Source organism: Dipodomys merriami, unplaced genomic scaffold, assembly GCF_024711535.1.
Source record: "Dipodomys merriami isolate MVZ:Mamm:240054 unplaced genomic scaffold, mDipMer1.0.p SCAF_2, whole genome shotgun sequence".
NCBI lineage: Eukaryota > Metazoa > Chordata > Mammalia > Rodentia > Heteromyidae > Dipodomys > Dipodomys merriami.
This window is the reverse complement of record NW_027203381.1, coordinates 13,308,824-13,329,261: the sequence shown is the minus strand read 5'-3', so window position 1 is coordinate 13,329,261 and position 20,438 is coordinate 13,308,824. Positions and strand designations below refer to the sequence as shown.

Sequence of the window (20,438 nt, the reverse complement as noted above, 5' to 3'; positions counted from 1 at the left end):
GGCTTGAGCTCTTGAGCAGGAGGACAAAGCTATTGCTAAGCCTCCATGAGCTCCGTCATTTGATACCCTTGCCACTGCAAATGTGGCCAGTGATCAACCTGGGCCTCCCTTTCCCCCCTCCCCCAATCTGTTTAAACAAAATGTTCCAAGTAATTGGTATGCTTATTAAAGTTTGAGAAAGTCTGCTGGAGAAAAGGGAGCCAGCTGTCCAAAACAATAGTTGGTTTTAATCAGTAATGGGAGGAATTCAGGGACAAACAGGTAAACCCCTTTTGCCTCTCACGTATTCCTTTGTATCTGGAAGCATGTCAGTTTACAAGAGTTTCATTCAATAATTCACGGGTTAGAAAGAGAGAGATTAAGATCTTGCCCTGTGTTGGTGGTGAGGTAGAGTGAAGCTGGGAAGATCCTGAAAAGAAACACAGAGAAGGAAAATTTGAGGCAAAGGGTATGATGTGGGTGATGCCTTTACCTCCCTCTTCTGCTTCACACGGGCCCCACGAAGGTTTCTTCATGGCCTCCTGTGTGATCATCCCTAAGGATAACTAAGGATCTGGTCTAAAGATGTCAGCCAATGCCTCCCAGCAATGACACATTCCCCACTAACTCCACCTCTGACTGCTCTTTGGAGTTGTTTGCTTGTTTTTTTCTCCTTTGGCCTTGCATATGAATGCATATGCATCATTTCATAGTCTTTGTGACACTACTCTCTGACTGGTCCAGAATTTTTCCTGACTGGTTCTTGTCTTTATTCATCCATACTTTGTAGACATTTAGCTTTCTAGAAGTCACCACAGAGAATGCTGATTCCCACTTCTGGCCACAAGCTGGCTCTTCAGGTTTCAAACAGGTTCTTCAGAAATCTAGCTCCTTCATTTATACCTCCGTTCCTCCAGCTACTGAGATTCTGGATATGCTGTCAAGTTAGGCTCGTCATCACCTATCAGCTTCTGAAACCGCCTGGTGGAACATAGCGTAGGAAGAAATGGGGAAGCCATTAGCGGTGGCAACAGGCCCTTTAGCTAAGCAGAAGCAGCAAAACTAATGAGCCTTTGTAAGTATTCTTACCTCTCCCTGTTATCAGATAAATTGCTTTCAGATGAATTGTCTCCTTTCAAAAAACTTCATGTTAAATTCCTAATTCCAAATACCTTAGAATGTGAACTTATCCGGTGATGGGGACTTTAGAGAGAACATTAAATGAAGTCATTAGAGTGAGTCCTCATCCATCACAAAGGAGTTCTCTTATAATGGAATTTAAATACATTTGCACATTAGCCAAACACAGTGGCTCACACCTGTAGGCCTAGCTACCTATGAGGCTGAGATCTGAGGATCACTGTGAAAAGTCAGCCAGGGGAAAAAGGTTCATGAGACTCTTGTTTCCAGTTAACCACCCCAAAGCCAGAAGTAGAATTAGAGCTGTGGCTCAAATAGTACAGCAGTAGCCTTGAGCAAAAGAAGCTAAAGGATAGCTCAAAGACCCAAGTTCAAGCCCCAGTACTGGCATAGATAGATGATAGATCAATCAATCAATCAATCAATCAATCAATCAATCAATATACAGAGTGGAGAGAGAGAAGAGAGAGAGAGAGGGAGAGAGAGAGACCATTTGAGAGAGAAGACAAAGAGAGGTCTGGAACAGATTCTCTCCTCACAACCAACCTTGTTGACAGCTTGACCTTAGAATTCTGGCCTCCAGATCTATGATACAACAAAGGCAGGTTGAGCCATTTAGTCTGTGGTACTTTGATATGACCTGCCTAGAAACATACACATCTCCTTAAACATGCACACAGCATCTTTGGCAACGTGGTGATCCTCATGACCTCTAGCATAATACTAGATGTTGCTTAGTAAGGGTTCAAGTGAATTGATGGATGACTAGTGTCACAATGATGAATGAGTGATCTAAAGAACCATTCCTAGGTCTTTAAGACAGGTCATGTCTTTTTTTTTCAGTCCTAGGACTTGAACTCAGGGCCTAGATGCTATCCCTGAAACTCTTTGTGCTCAACGCTAGTGCTCCACCACTTGAACCACAGTGTCACTTCCAGCTTTTTCTGAGTAGTTTATTGGAGAGAAGAATCTCACAGACTTTCCTGCCCAGGCTGGTTCTGAACCATGATCCTCAGATCTCAGCTAGGATTACAGGCGTGAGCCACTGGCACCCAGCTCAATATGTCATCTTTATCTAATGATTCAGTGACACTTCATTGTTGGGTATAACCCAAGCAGCAACAACAAGCTGATCCCTGAATGAGAAAGACATTGCTAGCCATGTGCTACTTGTTAGCCATAGGCCTCACTTTCTAGTTACTGGACGCTTTCTGGTCCTTCAGGGACTCACCAGCATTTTAAAGATCGTGAGTCAGCCGAGTGGCAAGCATATTTGTTTTCACATATTAGTCATATATTTGATAGACTGTATAGTAAATGTATGTGATAACATAAAATATACTTTAAAATTACAAATTGGACAGCTGTCATGACATTTGAAAGAGCACATTAAAAATACTGCTATATCCATTTTTGAATTCCATGCCAAATGGCTAAATTTGTCAGCCTTTCCACATATAATATTTTATGCTTGTTTGATTGCTTGGAGTTTAGAAAAGAGAACTCACCAGGTGATTTCTGGGCTGCCAGTCAATGGCCATGAAAAACTCTACTAGATAAAAGTCCAAAATAAACCTTGCACAACCATGTACCGCTCAGCTCGTCCTACATCATGGCCTACTTTGGGTGAAAGGACCAAGAAACTATAAGGATCTAAGATGAGGAGCAAGCTTGGGGTTGACAGAAAAACAAGAACGCCAACTTCAGGGCTCAGGAATGGCTGTGTCAAAAACTGTGCTCTCAGGCTGAAGTTGGAGGGTACTGAACACGCTCCATTCAAAGGAGGCAAGGGCCTGATTGGCTTCTGTCAATCTTCCCTATGAGGAAATGCTGGCCTAGAGCAATAAAACCTGGAAATGTAAGCTTAAAAAAATGAAACCAGGTGCCAGCAGTTCATAATCCTAGCCACTCAGAAGGCTGAGATCTGAGGATTGCTGTTCAAAGCCAGTCCAAGTAGGAAAGTCCGTGACACTCTTCTCTCCAATAAGCTATTTTAAAAGGCTGGAAGAGGTGCTATGGCTTAAGTGGTAGAGCACTAGCCTTGAGCAAGAGAAGCTGAGGGATAGTACCAGATAGTGCCCAGAGTTCAGCCCCAGGACTAGAAGGAAAAAAAAAAAAAGAGTAGCTAGGGACCAATGACTCATTCCTATAAACCTTGCTTTCAGGAGGCTGAAATCTGGCAAAGGATGATTCAAGTCAGACCAGGGAGAAAAATTCATTAGTCTCTAACCCTGAATAAACAAACAAGCAAACTGAACTAGAGATAGGTAGATGTAGAGCACCTTGCTGAGCAAAGCAACCATATGATATGAGTGCAAGACCTGGAATTCAAACCCAGAAAGGACTACATACACAAATAAATAAACCTCCCACATTGTCATCTATAAGTTTTTAAGACCATTGCACAAAGCCACATGAGGCAGGCAGCCCTGTGGGTAGCCAGTTCGCAGTTTTGCATGCCTCATGAGCCAAGTAGACTTCAGGCCAAGGGAAAAAGCAAGCCAGATAATGCACACCTATCCTAAGGACGTTGGTTTGGGGGCTCCTCTGTGCCTGAAACTTCCTTTAAGGTCATATTGTATCTTCTACATGCTAGAATTTCTATGATGGGGAAAAGAAACCAACATTTGGGTAAACAAAAGCATTAGGTAATTTTGCTTATGGTAAAATGTTATTGGCAACTGTACGATCTATCTTCTGGATGTTACTTAGAGCGAATGAAAACATTGAAATAGGTTTGTGCTTTGTCTGAGTATCTGAGAGCAGCGAGTGAGCACTGGATGGCCATGTGCACAATGGTGGCAAAGGAAGATTGCCCAGAACCGGAAATGTGCCTCTGATCACCAAGTGTCAGCTGTACAGTGGCAACTTTAACTCGTCCTTTGGAACTGAGCTAATCCTTAAACTGAGTGCATATCCAAAACATTAGCTATCTGCTGTCAGGCCTTTATGTGCCACATGCTGAGTTAATTAACACAGAGATGCTTGATACTGGAACCCTCCAGAGGGGAAAACAGAAAGCAGTCCAGGCCTGAGCACAGAGGCAGAGCCCTTGGGGGGACGGAAAACAAGGGGGTCTGTTTGTTTTCATTGCTTTCCACTTTCACGATGCAAGGTCAATGGGTGAGTTGATCCCATTTCTGTTCCACAGTCTGTTTTAATTCCCAGGAAGACTTCCTCTATAAAGAGCGAAGCCTCACTACTTTCCAAAATCTAAACATCATCAAAACTACTAACATGTTGCAGAGAGATGGGGAAGAATGATTGAGGGGGCGACATGGATCAAAATGCATTGTACTCATATATGTATATTTATATGTTGGATCAAAACCCCTTTGTACAAAGATTTAAACATAACAAAATAAGTACACACACACACACACACACACACACACACACACATAGCTACCAATATATCCTTTGTTGTAGTCAAAAAGAAAAGTTCATAAGAAAAATGATTTGCTTCTATCAGTGCTAAACTTGAAATCCTTCACAAAATCAGTAACAGTAGATTCTACTCAAAATTTTGTTTGTATAAATGTGTATATATAAAGATTATATTTAGTTAATACAGTGGAAAACATGTTCCAGATTTTCTGATTTGGAACTGTGGTGAAGTGAATGTACGTGTCCACCCAGATTCGCAGATGTTTTTTCTTTCATAATCTTTGAGGTCACTTCATAGACAAAGCCCTTCTCTCCTTCACCCACCTCTAGAATGGTGTCTGTCTGCACAGTGTCTGTCTGGGATTCCTGGGCCTCAAAATCCTGGTACATCTTTTGAGGGTAAGTAGCTGGGACTATAATAGTACTGCAATAAAACCGTGAGAACTAGGAATCCTCATCTAGACTGGCAAGTGGTATTGGAGATAGAGAAAAAGAGCAGAAAGCAATTTCTCTGAACAGAAAGGAAAAAACAAAGTAAGTAAAGACTTCAGTTTCAAGAGTGGGTGTTGGGGAGACCAGCAGAGGGCAAGCCAGGGGATGTGAGGGGCTGGTGGAAAGGAAGTAGCATGTCAGGGTGGTTAGTCCCAGCTTTGGAGCAAGAGTTGTAACTCTCGTCAGACATGGGACCCCTGGGAATTCCTTAGGCTGTCTGAGCTGCAGTTTTCTGGACCAGTCAAGAAATGATGACAACAGCTTCCTAGGGTAGTCATGTAAGGGGACCATCAAAAACGGATACATCAGAAGCACTAGAAGATAACGTTCAGAAGCACTGGCTCAGGAGTCAGCAAATCTGTCCCCTGTCATAGCAATCGTGTGGCTCTGATCAATTCATCTGAGGTCATCTCCAGGCCTCCCTTTCCCCATATATGAAATAAAAGTGACAGTCACAGTATTAATCTCACTCATCCGTTGTGGGAATAAAATAAGAAAATATATGGAAACTCCGGCAACCAGGGCTTAGCCTATAGTAATCACTCAACGTGCATTGGCTGTCGTAAGCAAGAATGTGACGATGGGATGATGGTGGTGATAGTGATGATGACGATGCTGGTGACGTGTATACACTGATATAAACAGCACGATATCAGGACATTAGGAAGTCAGAGTTCATCCCATGGAGTTAGTAAATGAGGGTACTGACGACCAAAGTCTATTCAACCCAGAGGGAGAACTCAAGAGGTCTCCCCAGCTTTTAAGACACAGTCCAGACTGGATAACCTCATCTGGGCTCATAACCCTGGGCCATGGCAGCTCCTGAGTGGACTGAGGTTCCTAGGAGCACATCAAAGCCTCACCACGCAATAGTAACAAAGCAGCTCATCCTCTTCCCTCCCTGACATCACAGTGCTATCTCCCTTCAGCCTTTTCTACAGCTCCCTCTCCTTCACTACTGCTACCGCCATCATTTTGGCTAATTTTGTATTAGCCATGTGGACTGTCGGATGGTTTTTGCTGTATTTTGTTGCCCTTTCAAATATTTCTTAAATAGAAGATTGTACCATCTGGTGGACAATCTGCCTGTGTGCTATCTCACCTATCCCAGCGTGGATTCCACTCCTATTAGGGAAGGCGTGGGGGAGAGAGGAGAAGCTGTTTGCTAGAATGCTGCCTCTGGCCGCCAGCAGCCCACTGTCACCGGCCTGCTCCATCTCTCCCAGTGGCCTGGTTCTGCCAGCACAGCAGTCAGCTTCTGTGTGCTGACTAGATGTTTCTCCCATTCACACTCTGGCCAGACTAATACTCCTGGGGCTACAAGGAGCAGATGTCTCCATAGACAGACCTTCCTGACCTGTGGGCTGACATTTTACCTGCATAAGCATCCAATGGTGCTGCCATACTTGCTGTGTGGGTGCGGCTCAGTTAAATTCCACAGTTGAAATCTCTGCTCTGACTTGTAGAAAAAAATAAATTGACTCAGAATATTAATGGTACCTGTAAAAGGAAAACCTACACAGGTTAAGAGGAAAAGTAGATTAAGAGAAAAAGTAGATGATAGATTGGTTGATCAATAGACAGATGACCGACAGATGATGGATGGATGGATGGATACATAATACATGCATACAAACATACATAAACACAAATCACGGGCCTTAATGTGGAGATTGATAGGATATTTATCTTTTATTCTACCCTAGAAAACACCACAGTGCCTGAGAGAAATAGAGAGCTGGTGTTTGGGGTTTATAAGATTACTCCATACATGGTAACATGAAGACATGAGAACATTATCTACCAAGCCTAGTTGACAGGAATGAAAGCATCTTTTCTGACTTGCTTTCTGTTTAAACATCAGTAGTCCAACCTCAATGAAGAAATCTCCATGATCAAGTGGGCAATTGTTAAGTGATCAATAATGGGAAATCTAGAAGCAAACAACCTGAGATCAGCCTCAACCTATTCCTAGATTACATAGTCTCTGCAATTGTATAGAGTGCAATAATAGTTCTTCCCTTGTAAAAGTGTTTGATTAAAAAATAATAGTTTTATATATACCAGGTACCCTTCTAAGTACTTTACAAATCAGCAAATGAATAGCATCTCCTTCTCAAAAGTGGCATGGGTCAAGTGCCCACTTTGAACTGTTTAAAATCTGTATTCTATTATTCAAAAGATCAGATGGGCAATATCATACTTTTCCAAATTGAGAAGTCTCCGGTTCCTCATGCCCATATGGGTAATGTCTATTGCTGTCCCTACCTCCCACTTCTGCTCCTTTGTTACTTACAAATCAGCAGTTGAGGAATTTGTTAGGTCGATGGGTAAAAACTCTATGTCATTCCACGTTAAGATGGCATCTGGATGGTTGCCAATAGTGCAAAAATAATATGGAGATAGAGAATAAAAGAAAACCTCACCACAAACCCCAACATTAAGCTCAGCAGATGACTTGTGGTCCGAATCATAATCCTACTACTTATGGATCCCTATTAATTATATTGCTGGTAGAACTGGAAAACAGCGAAACACCATTATTAGCTCCTCATTCTTTGTCTCATGAACAACAATAGCCCTATATCCCCAAAAGTTGATTAAAACATTCTTCATTTGTTTTTGTTGGTCTTTTTCCCCTTATTACTCATACCAAAAACATGGTGATCACTTTTCTAGTTACACTGCTGATATTTTGTGGGATAGTAACTTACCTAATACTGTAGTCACTATCAGTCCACCATTTTGTTAATGAATTCATGTTTACTAACTTAATACTAATATCAACACATTTTTCTTTCCCTTGGAAATGTTTGTAAGTGCTGGGGAATTACCACTCTCCATCAGTGAGAGGTAGAATTTGGTGATTAAACATCAGGGCTTTTTTGCCCACTAAATGGAGTGGCTATTTTATTATCAGAACCCCCCTCCCATTATAAAGTTGAGAAGGACAAAGAAAAGTTAAGTAACTCCCTTAGGGTATTGTAGGCAGTAAATAGTGAGATTTGATTTGATCGAGGCAGGCTAGCCCTAGAACTTGTGCTTTCAATAACACAACTCACTCATGCCCATTGTTCCTCATATTTCTATATAGATACAGAGACTAAAGAATAGATGAGAGAGAGAGAGAGAGAGAGAGAGAGAGAGAGAGAGAGAGAGAGAGAGAGAGAGAGAGAGAGAGAAGATAAACAGGTAGGTAGAAGCAAGTAGATCTCATGATACAAATTCTCAAAGGCATAGCCCCTATGATACAGGAACATGGACAAAGCAGTGATTATGAAGAGCCTCAGTTTTCAACATATGTTAGACAAGTCTAGGTTTTCTTTGATGGGTTCCAAGTAAAGACAAATAGAAATTCTCTAGTTTTAGGGTAACGGAAGATCTCTCTAAGGCTCAAAAAAAGCCTTGCTGGATGAAGGCCAGATAAATAGTGTAGCCTAAGGATAGCTATGTCTATCAAGCTACCATCCTGCCTAGATTTCAGCCAATAGCAGATAGAAAATGAAATTGGGAAAATCCACACAATTATGTTTGGCAAGCCGATCTATATGTTAATATGAGTTTATTTGAATGTCTTTGAGGTCAAGGAAAGAAATATATATATATATATATATATATATATATATACATATATGTATATATATGTATATATATATATATACATATATGTATATATATGTATATGTATATATATATATTTCCTTGACCTCATATATATGTGTGTACTAACCTGAAGATTAAAGAAAATAATCTTTTAAAGATTAAAAGGAAAAGAAACCTGATAATGACTTATCATAAAGATGAAAAGAAATATTTAGAAAACTCTTTAATGGCCTTAGTAAGATTGTGGAAGCTTTGGTCTTCATGAAACAGCCAAGGGAATGCAGAATAGTGGCATGAAAATCTAGCTGGACTCAGCCTCCTGAGTAGCTAGGATTACAGGCGTGAGCCACTGGCACCAGGCTTGGAATAAGTTTTTGACTGTCTTTAACGACAGAGGGCTAAAAAAAAATCTCAGGAAGTCTGTATAAAGTAACAATTCTTTCACTGATGCTCCCTAAACCAAGGAAGTACCACAGTTAAGCCTTAACTCTCTGAAGGTACATCTTTAAGAAGCTAAAAATAATGTAGTCAATTTGCTTTCTAGCTTTGCAAGTTCATTATGGGATAAAACTTAGGAAACCTTCTCGAATGACTAGATATGTCTACTGCACTCTCTCTACAACATCAAGAAGATGAACCGTTTTGAGCAATTGGCCTTCTGTCAGGTTATACTTTGGACGATAGCTCCCGTGACTTCTTTCCCACAACCATAGTTGTCATGATGACAGAAATCTGTATCTGGTTTCTTTGCTGGAACAACTCTTCTGGAGTCAAGTTCTACAGTAATTTCTGCCACAGAAAATTCCTTAACTCTTCAATGAAGGGAAATAAATCCCAGTAGTAAAAGCATAAATCACATCTTCCTGGCCACATCTTTTAATTTTACATATTTTTCTGATTTTTTTTAACCTTGTATGTCTGGAGTTTTTATTTCCGTTTGCAGATTTAGCATTCTAATCATTTAATTATGCACATTTTTTTGTTTTATGGCCTTATATATAAAATAGAAATTGAGTGATCTTGACACCAATTCAATTTAAACATGATTCGAAAAAAAGAAAAGCAATGATTCCAACAATCCCCAGCTAGGAACTAGATGTCTCCTGGGGGTTTGTGGCTCATCAGGAAACACATCCGCATGCCTGCTTCCTCACTGCGTTTGGTGGCTTTGGCCACAAGTGCTGCTGGTACTCCCAGAATGTGGGTCCCATGAACATTCTTCCCCCTAGGGTTCTCCACAGGGAGCCTCTACACATTTAACTTGATCTGCTTTTTGAACTCATGTTTAGCCACTTGTAAGCAGTAACTTAAAAAGCTACTTAGATGGTTCGAATAAATTAGACACTTCTACCTGTATTCTGGTTCCAGCAAGTTTATGACAATTTTGCAAACTCTCTTCTGTGGCCATCTTCTTAAAGATGTTCTTAATTTCTTTTTAATATACAGTTAAAAAGCAAGGAGAAAGCCAGGTGCCGGTGGCTCACGCCTGTAATCCTAGCTACTCAGGAGACTGAGATCTGAGAATCAAGGTTCAAAGCCAGCCCAGGCAGAAAAGTCTGTGAGACTCTTATATCCAGTAAACAACTCCGAAAAATGGAAGTGATGCAGTGGCTCAAGTGGTAGAGTGCTCACCTTGAGCTGAAGAGCTGAAGGACAGCGTTCATGCCCAGAGTTCAAGCCCTATGACGGACAAAAAAAAAAAAAAAAAAAAAAAAGAAAAGAAGGGAGAAGTAGAGTAACTCAGTAACTCACCTATTAAATAGTAGGGCATCCCTAACTCCTACTTTTAGTCCCAGAATTCTCTTTGAGAGCCTTGGATTTTTTAAAATATAAAAATGTAACTTATTGTTATTATAAACTCAGGGCTTCATACTGCTGCTTGCCCTTTTTGCTCTGGACTGGTATGCTACCATTTGAGCCACGTCTTTACTTTCGACTTTTTGCTGGTTAACTGAAGATAAGAATCTCAGGGACTTTTCTGCTTGGGCTGGCTTTGAACAGCAGCCCTCCTGAGTAGGTAGCCTCGTAAGTAGCTAGAATTATAGGCATGAGCCACTGGTGCCCAGCTGAGAGCCTTTTAAATAAATTAATTTAAAACTTAGAATGGAATGAATGTGAGAATTACAAAAGAAATTCATGATACTCAAATATACCTTTTGCTGCTTTGCATACATAAGCACCACATAATGCTTTATTTGGGAAACATAATATTTCATTGCTTAACTTAAAAAAAGATTTTAACAATGACTGAGTATGAAAACAGAATGTGTGGTAGATGGTAAGTTGATCTTTTCTATCTTCATTGAAGATGTCTTTCCATTCTCCTCCTTGAACGTGTTTGTGCTGTGTCATAAAAGATAAAGAAGATTTCAACTTCTAGAAATCAAGTTACACTGATTATTATTACCATTGCTCTTGTCCATGAAACCCAAGCAGAGAGAACTTGATCTGACCTTACAGGGAGTCCTACTACATGTGGCCATTCACACCTTGAAGATCACTGTCCTTCCACCTGAAGATTATTAACTAAAAAGTAACATCCACCAAGGAGATCAAAATCAAGAGGCCCATAAGGAGTCGCTCAGAGAAGGATTTTTATTTAACCACGTCTCTTGCTCTCATCCAACTTGTTTCCATTTCCTAACCTTAAGCACTAATTTTCCTCTTAGGAATCATGCACAATTTTGGTCTGTCTGCCTTTTTTTAAATTGATGAAAAACTGTGACAATTGCTGTTGCATTTTTAAACATATACAGAAAAGTGCAGCCAACAACATTGGGACTACAGTTGGATTTCAATATTTTAAAGAACACACGTTCCAACTGGGACTTCATTTGGTAGAGGACTGTGCAAACCAAGAACTGAAAGGAAAATGCCACTAGTAAAGAACTTGAGAATAAGCATCCAGAATGATGCCACTGGGTCCCGAAGAGGCAGACACACATGCTATGAGCCATCAGTGTGAAGGAACCCTCCCCAGGTTTATTTCTTCTGCTTATCTGATCCTTGTCCACACTTGCTTATCATAAGATAATTTCTCTAACCACTCTTTCTCCCACAACACCCTAGGAAAAAAATAGAGAGAGAAAGGGGAAAACTCTGCTTTATTTTACAGCTAATTTTCTGTAAGCACATAGCCCAGCTGCTCACAATGAAGCAGAAGAGGAAATGGGAACAGAGGGAATGTTGTAATGAAGGATGCCGGGGAGCCAGGAGGAGAAGGAAGAGGAGGCTAGGTGCTATTTGCATGATTAAAGACAAGCAAAACTAACAAAAACAAACCAATAGGAAGCAGATATGTTCATTTCAGCTTCAGAACAGAGGGAAAAAAGAGACAAAAATCTGAAGAGCAAATAATTTGTTCAGCACGGTGTTTTTACTGACCAAAAGCAACCTCCCCCTCCTTTCTACTATGCAAAGTTGCCTTTTGGATTTGGCACTCGAATGTATGTTTTCATTGGGTCATAAACAAGGTATAATTTTAAAAACAGATATAAAGATTTGTAATTCTAGGAGGAAGTGTTGAATGTGGTATTTAATTAGATAGAGAATGGTTTGAATGAATTAACATGAAATCAGTGGGAGGGGGAGGCAATGGGAAAACAGAATCCTCACCCTCTGAGTGCGCCAACTACATGCCTCCTTCTTAGAAAAATAACTCCCTTCGGTCGAGTACAATGACTCACATTTTTAACATAGCTACTTAGGAGGTTGAGACCTAAGAGTCAAAGATTCAGAGCTAGCTCAGGCAAGAAAGCCCATGAGACTCATCTCCAATTAATCACCAAAAAGCTTCAAGTGAAGTTGTAGCTCAAGTAGTCGAGTGCTAGCTTTGAGCACAAAAACTAAGGACAGTGCCTAGGCCCTGAGTTCACACTCTAGTTTTGACATGAAAAAAAGAAAGAGAAAGAAAGAAAGAAAGAAAGAAAGAAAGAAAGAAAGAAAGAAAGAAAGAAAGAAAGAAAGAAAGAAAGAAAGAAAGAAAGAAGGAAAGAAAGAAGGAAAGAAAGAAGGAAAGAAAGAAGGAAGGAAAGAAGGAAGGAAAGAAGGAAGGAAAGAAGGAAGGAAAGAAAGAAGGAAAGAAAGAAGGAAAGAAAGAAGGAAAGAAAGAAGGAAAGAAAGAAAGAAAGAAAGAAAGAAAGAAAGAAAGAAAGAAAGAAAGAAAGAAAGAAAGAAAGAAAGAAAGAAAGAAAGAAAGGAAAGAGAGGGGGAGGGAGGGAGGGAAGGAGGAAGGGAGGAAAGGAGGGATGAAGGAAGGAAGGAAGGAAGGAAGGAAGGAAGGAGAAAGAAAGAGGAGAGAAAAAGAAAGAACAGAGAGAAAGAAGGGGAAGGAAGGCAGGAAGGCAGGAAGGCAGGAAGGCAGGAAGGCAGGAAGGCAGGAAGGCAGGAAGGAAGGAAGGAAGGAAGGAAGGAAGGAAGGAAGGAAGGAAGGAAGGGGAAGGAAGGAAGGAAGATCACATGCTCTTTTCTTTCTGCCAACTCAGCACACACTTCTCCCTCCCTTAACCAGACCTTCTCCATCCCCTGGAGAACAAATCAGAACACAACAGAATTGGGTACACTTTACATTTTTTGAAACTGCAAACTGCAAGATAGAATTGGAGAATCTTCTAAACTTTAAAATCTCTCTTTTAAGTAATGTAGCTCATTATGGAGGAAAAGGGAAGGGAGGGACAGCTTATGAGTTAGAAGAAAAAAATTAATAGGTTTTAATATGCAGCTTTATATAAATGTACTGAATTGGTCTGTGTGATAATAGTGCCAAAATAACTCATTGGAGCCCAGATTTCTCATTTGTTGGTGAGAGCAGGGTGCAGTGTTCCAAGGCTGCAGTGAGGATCTGAAAGAATTGGCCTGTCATCACATTGAGCCCGGAGCTGAGGGCTCCTCTGGTGTCTTCCCCCATGAAAGCAGAGGCCTAATTTCCTCTGGCCCAGCTGGGGGCTGAGTTCTAGCTGGCCTTGGAATCCTCATTCGGAGAATTCTGAGGATTCTTGCAGCACCAAGGGAGATCCTTGTCCCATTTCATAGCCTGTAGCTTTTATTTTTTGCTTGCTGATCTTCAGATGAAACTGTTTTCAGTTGCTATTTGATAGAAAAGACTGGGAATTTCAAGCTCCCCAATTTGAATCTCACTTAGGAACATGGAATAATTCCTTGATCTTCACAGTTGGTGATAAGAAAGTATGTGAGAGAAGGAAAAAGGTCCCCCAAATCTGAAAATGAGAAACTAAAATGTACCCCATAATACTAACAAAGATGTAAGCAGTCTACCTTGCCCAAGTCAATACATTTGCAAGTTGATAAACAGATTTCTCTAGACCCAGGAATTTTCAACAATAAAATAATTGGGAAAAAAGCTGCTAAATATACAATAGGGCAGAGAAATCACCTTCACAAAGAATTGTCTAGGTTAAGAAACGTTGAGATAAAAATAAGAAAAAAAGAGATAGAATATATGTATCTACTGTCTATTTTAGGTCTTCTTAACCTGTGTGTGTGTGTGTGTATATATATATATATATATATATATATATATATATATATATATATATATATATCTCAAATCTATGAATTGATATTTAAAAAGAATAACTCACCTTCACCAACTACTAAAGGCCCAACTCTTTTGAAAACTAATAAGTAGGAAAAAATAAGCATTTATACAGATATTCCTATCTATGTAACCAGATAGTTAAAGATTGATTGAATAGATGAAGAGTAGCAAAAAGGATTTTTTAAAAAGTCCGTCTTTGAGGATACATTTTAGGTAACTATGAGTTCACTGGGAAATAATCCACTGAGTCAAGGAGATGAGTTACAGTTGAACAATTAGCCAAGGTTGACAATCATTGAAAATGGATGATGGATCTCCAGGGGTTTATAAGAATCTTACAAATATCCTCAAAGAAGTTAGCTTCCACTCTACTCCTTATTCCTTATGCACACCTATTCTGTTTCTACAAAGAAACATATATATGTATTTGTAAAGATACTGTACAGGGGGGTTACAGTTACATGAGCAAGGTAATGAGTCCATCTCATGTCCACCATTGTTACCCCCTCCTTTGTTTTTGACCTACCATCCCCATACTCCTCACTCACTACAAAGCATCTTTTTAGGGGTACCAGATACAGTAGCTCATATCTCTGGTTCCAACTACTGAGGAGATAGAGAACAGGAGGCACAAGGCCAGACAGTCTCCCCCAGAGGTTCTTTTCCTTTGTTTCTAGAGGTCCGCGCCCTTTGGTCCTGGAATCAGATCCCTCTGGTGAATGCTACAAAATAAAATAATAATATCATCTAGAATGTATTGAACAACTCCTACATGCCTAGCCTTTTGTCTGCCTCTTTGCAATCTTCACAGGAAGAATAAAAATTAACCTCATATCTCAGTTCCAGGAAGTGAGCTTAAGTTTATAAAGGAAGTCACCTCTTCATGGCCACATAGCTAACATTTCACTTAGGACTTCACACCAGCCTTTCAGGCTGCAAAGTAATGAATCCACATTTGACTATCTTGCTTGAGCTATTGTCTCTGTCCCCAAAACACCGAAATGATTTTCTACCCCAAGAGATTCAGGGCCCCAAATTCTACATACAGCAAAAGATTCTGCTGCAGATGGTCTGAGAACAAAGCTTTGAGAAACACTTCCCAAATCCATCAGTCTTAAACTTCAAATGTGTTTCAGTACCAGCCTAGACTCTTGGCTTCCTGGCATTCTGCCCCCTTAAATGAATAAGCAGTTATTCAACTGCTTCAGCAAACCTCTTTGCTCTTGTTCTTTCTTCTGCCAGTGTAATGCGCTTACACTTACCATGACTGTAACAGTCACACTAAGGTACACGAGAGCCCGTGTTCTAAGGAGTGCAAAGGTGAGGCCAGCATTACCATGCTTTTCTCCAGACTGGCAATTTAACAATGTGTTGAATTCAAGAAGACCAGTTCTAGGATTGAACTTACCCCAGTAAGATCAGTTTAAATGGTATAACTCCTCAAAAACTAAATAGCAGAATAGTGCAAAGAATATCAGGAAACCAAAATGTATTTTGTAAGGGGTGCTAATGAGAGGGGCAGACACGCGGAAAGAGGAAGAGGGGGCAAATACAATTGTTATATTTAATGTATTTACATGAAAATAGAGCCACGTAATTTGAGGAGAGAGATGGGGAAGAACACTTGAACGGGTGACACTGCCTGCTGGCAGCTCACACGTATAATCCTAGCTACTCAGGAGCCTGAGATCTGGAACTTGCAGTTCAAACCCAGCCTGAGCAGGAAAGTCTGAAGCCCTTGAGACTCATCTCCAATCAACTACCAAAAAGCTAGAAGTGGAACTGGGACTCAAGTAGTAGAGCACTAGCCTTGGGGAATACTGCTCAGGGACAGTGCCCAGGCCCTGAGTTCAAGCCCCAGGACTAGTGTGCATGCACGCACACATGTACACATGCACACACACACACACACTCACACACACACACAATACATTGAACTTACACACTGACATGTTCAATTGAAACCCCTTTGTACAACTACTTAGAGATAATAATTTTAAAACAATCAACAGCTTTAATTGGGTGGGGGTAGGGGGAGGATGGGAAGGGAAGGGGAATCAAAGGAGGAGGCTACAATGCTTGATAAGAAATGTATTCATTATCTTGCCCATGTAATTGTAACCCCTCTGTACAGTATTTTCTCAATAAAAAAAACAATCAACAGCTCTAGCCTTGCAATTCAACTCAATTTCTAGCACAGCCCAACTTTATCTACGTGCAAAATGTTGGGACACAGAGATACTACAGAGAGGAACAAGATCTGGTCCTGCCTTTGGACATTTCATCTCGGAGGTTCTCAGTAATCCTGAGCCAAGCCGGGCTTTGAGGTCTGCCACACAGAAGACAAGGGGATTTCTGTATTTGAACACATAACACAACCAAGTCCCCGAGAGTCTAAGCGACATGCCTCTGGGCATGTCACTGTGCACAGTGGGACTCCTCATTTCTCAGACACGTGCAACAGCAGGAGGAGGTACATGACATTCCCCAGGGACTCGGGCTAATAGCACATAAACTCTTCTCACAACTCGATTCATTTTGGCTCAGGATTTATCTGCCACAAAGATGAGTTTAACCTTTGGAGCTTCAGTTTGGCACCTCTTGTGTTTCCACCCTCAAATGCTGTCTCCCACCCCATCTGGCCGTGGCAAGACTGTTCAAGGACCAGACATCTCTAAAATTAGGCATCGGCTGGGATTTATGCTGATTCTCTTGATTCTGTCCAGACTTGTCGACTTCCCAGGAAGCAAGCAGAGCGTTCCATAAATTACTGCAGCCTCTAACCAACCAAACTATTTTTAAAGGGTGGTCTAGAGCAAATGCAATTAAATAGGAAATGTTGCCTCAATAACACTGCTTTCTTTCTTTCCTCGTTCACGTATATCCAAGTGTATCTAGCTTGCTCTATATTAAGAAATATATTTTTCAGCTTCTGGAGAAATGCAGTGACATTTTTTAAAAAAATTTCAGAGGTGTGGAAACCAAGTCACAGTACATCATTCCTTAAAATGCATTCTGGAGAAATGTGCCGCCCAGATCCTGACTCTAGAAAATGTTCTTGTGATCACGGAGATGCCCAAGGAATTGAGCTCGAGCAACGTTCCAGAACCCCAGGGCGAAAACAGATGTGAATCTCTTGATTATGTCTGGTACATCGCCACACATGCTAGTGGGTCTTCTGTTACCTGTACTATAGCTACTGAACTCCATACTTGTCCTAAACCTTAAACCTACCCCCATTTGCCACCTCTCTGGAGTTCCCCTGGCCATCTCTCTGAAGTAGGGCTAGGTAGCTAGGTACAAGGAAGATCGCTTAAGGCCCTGCCCTATCCTTTCTAATCATTACCTCATATAGCTGAGGAAAAAGTCAGGCCTATCTTGAAGAAAGAGATGTCTTCATAAGAGAGGATGTATTTTGCTGTTTGTCTTTGAACAGGTTTCTGAATTGCACTCTTCCCTCTTCTGGTGGCACCTCACATCTGGTCAAGCTGACAGGAACATCTGGGTATTGTGGGGTTGGGGGTGGGGGGAGTTCCTTTTGGATGCCAGTGGAAGATCAGAGTCCTATAATTTGTAATCTATCTTTTGGCCCTTCTATCCAGCCTCTCCTGTTAGCTATAATAAAACCTCAGGCCAGTCTCTTTCTCTTGCTGACTGACTTCAGAAGTCACTTCAGACCAGCTGGTATGGTCGACGCTACTGTGCAGAGACCTCAAGTATGGAACTAGTTTTGTCACCTCCTCTTGGTGTGCATGCAGCACCTTTGCTCTCATCAATCAGATCACATGGCGGATGGGGGGTCCATCTGCTTTTGGAGGTGAACAGAACAGTGTGCCTAGCATAAGAATACTTAACCATTTCTCTGAATTGAAAAGAGAACACACCAACCAGTAGAATTAGAAAACCAGAACCTTTGCTTACCCAGACGGCAACTTCACGATCTGGCTATGAACTGTTCCCTAAAAATTCATGTATTGATAAATTGGTCCCCAATGCAATGTTTAGGGGCAAGACTTTGGGGAAATGATTGCATTATAAGGGCTCTGACCAACAGAAGTAATCCATTGGAAGGTTGATAATTTGATATCAGTACTAAGAGGTGGTAGAAACTGGGAGGTGGGACCTAGAAGGAGGAAGTAGGTCACTAGGGAGTATTGCTTTGAAGGTTATATCTTGTTCCTGGACCCAACACTATCTGGCTGCCATGAGATCAGCATCTTTCCTCTGCCCACCTGGCCACCACAAGGCTTCTGCAGCTACAGTCCTGAAAGCCATGGAACCAGATTACCACAGACCGAAACCTTTCAAACCATGAGCCCAAGTAAACTTTTCCTCTTGTCTGTTGATTTTTCTCTGATATTTTGTCACGGTGCTGGGAAATTGACTCATACAGCAAGTTCAGCTCTCCCCGTACCTTATTTCCTGGGGAGGAGTCCAGGCTAGCTCACTTCTACTGAACAGCTCATCCCTTCTGCTGTCTCTACAGAGGACAGTCGCCATGCTCACCGTGAGCTTACAACTCACAGCAGCAATGCTCACCATGATAGACTTCTTGTCTCATCACCCCCACCCAGCACCCCACTTAGTGCCCTCCCCATGAAAGATTCACTCCAACACACCTAAAAGAAGCCGAAAACAAACAAAACAAACAAAAACCTACATGTACTGATTTTTTTTCAAGATACACTAAAATTAAGTTTGACTTATAAATGAGCCAAGTAAAAAAGCAGCAATAAATGATAATAAAACTGGATATTACAATATTATACTTTAAGAAAAGATATGCATATGACTGGAGGCATGCTCAAGCAGTAGAGCATCACTCCTGAGCAAACAAGCTGAGTGAGATGATAGTATAAAGCCCTGAGTTCAAGTCCTGGGTACCAGTACATACACAAAAGAAGTTATGATAATATGATCTCTTTATGTCTCTCTACTCTTTTTGTCAGAATATCTTGTTATACTTTCCACCTTTTTACTTAAAGGATATACTTTCTGGCCTGTCTTTGGCCTATCAGAATTACCAGCAATATCACTCTCTTGAACTTGTGGCCATTCTTCAGGCTTGCTCAGATGCAAGCATTTCATTTCTGTGGCACTGGGTCAGATAACCGAGACAGTTCCAATGTGAGAGTGGCTGGGAGCACATACAGAGTGGTATGAGACCACACGGATGAGTCACATCCTGGGCAGAAGAGAGAGTGACACCGAGGGATTTCCTCATGCACAGAGTTTTACATTTATGAACTGTTTTTTTTTTAATTTTCCATTGAATATTATTGGACCAAGATGAGATGTGAGTGCCTGGAAGTGAACAGATTCACCATGGATGGGCAGGGGTGGGGAACACTGCTATCATTGGTAACAAGTTGCATTTCCCTATTCTGGAAAACAGCACAGCAAGGGAAGGGAAGGGAAGTCAGAGGAGGAAGGTGGAGGAGGAAAATGGAAAGGAGGGACAGAGAATGATACAAAGAATATACACGGATAAATAGAAATATTAAGTCACTCAAGAAAACAAAGTTGTGGGTCGGGGGTGTGGGGTCAGGTTTTCTGCCTTACGTTTAACATGGTTTTCTAAAGTTTTCCAAAGGATTTCTGTATTTAGTTATCTCTCTTGACTAGCCAAGGCTAGAAGCACAGAGAGGATTGTCTACTCATCATTCTTATTCCTTGATGGATTAATTGGTGGGTTTTGCCCACATGCCTATCCTCAAGAGAAATGACTCTACTCTGCAGGCATAAATCTAAACTAGAGACTGGCAATGTGTAGTCCAGGGCCAAATCTTCCCTGCTTTCTGTCCTGGAGCTAAGAGTGTATGGTGGTTACTTTTGAATGTCAACTGACTGGGCCTCAGTGGCCAAATCGTTGGTCAAACATTCTAATGGATGTTTCAGTGCAGGTGTTTCTGGATGTGATTCTATTTACATCAGTAAGTTGTAAATAAAGCAAAGGACCTTCTCTAATACGGGTAGGCCACATCCAATCAGTTGATGGCCTGAACAGAACAAAAGAACAATCCCATCTGGGCAAGAGGGAATTCTGCAGCTGGCAACCTTCTGATTTCAACTTCCACCTTAGCTCTTCCTTGTTGTCCTATGCTGCAGATTTGCTACAAGTTGCTAGTCCTCATAACTGCCTGAGTCAATTTTTTTAATGGAATTTCTCTACATATTTACAGGTTTTATTTGTTTGGTTTTTCTGGAGAACACTGACTACCTGAATGGTCTTTCCATTTTAAAATGGCTATATTTTATATGACTATAGAAGTGCCTGTGT

The 20,438-nt window shown here is 41.1% G+C and overlaps 1 long non-coding RNA gene across 1 annotated transcript; it reads right to left on the bottom strand.

Annotated features, from left to right (window-relative positions):
• Window positions 1-263: 263 nt before the first annotated feature.
• Window positions 264-1,189, bottom strand: LOC138831562 (uncharacterized). The gene is made up of 3 exons (XR_011373372.1): window positions 1,069-1,189; window positions 883-960; window positions 264-409 (listed from the first exon to the last, which is right to left on the bottom strand). It is a non-coding gene; the product is annotated as an uncharacterized lncRNA (long non-coding RNA).
• Between the last annotated feature and the right edge of the window lie 19,249 nt (window positions 1,190-20,438).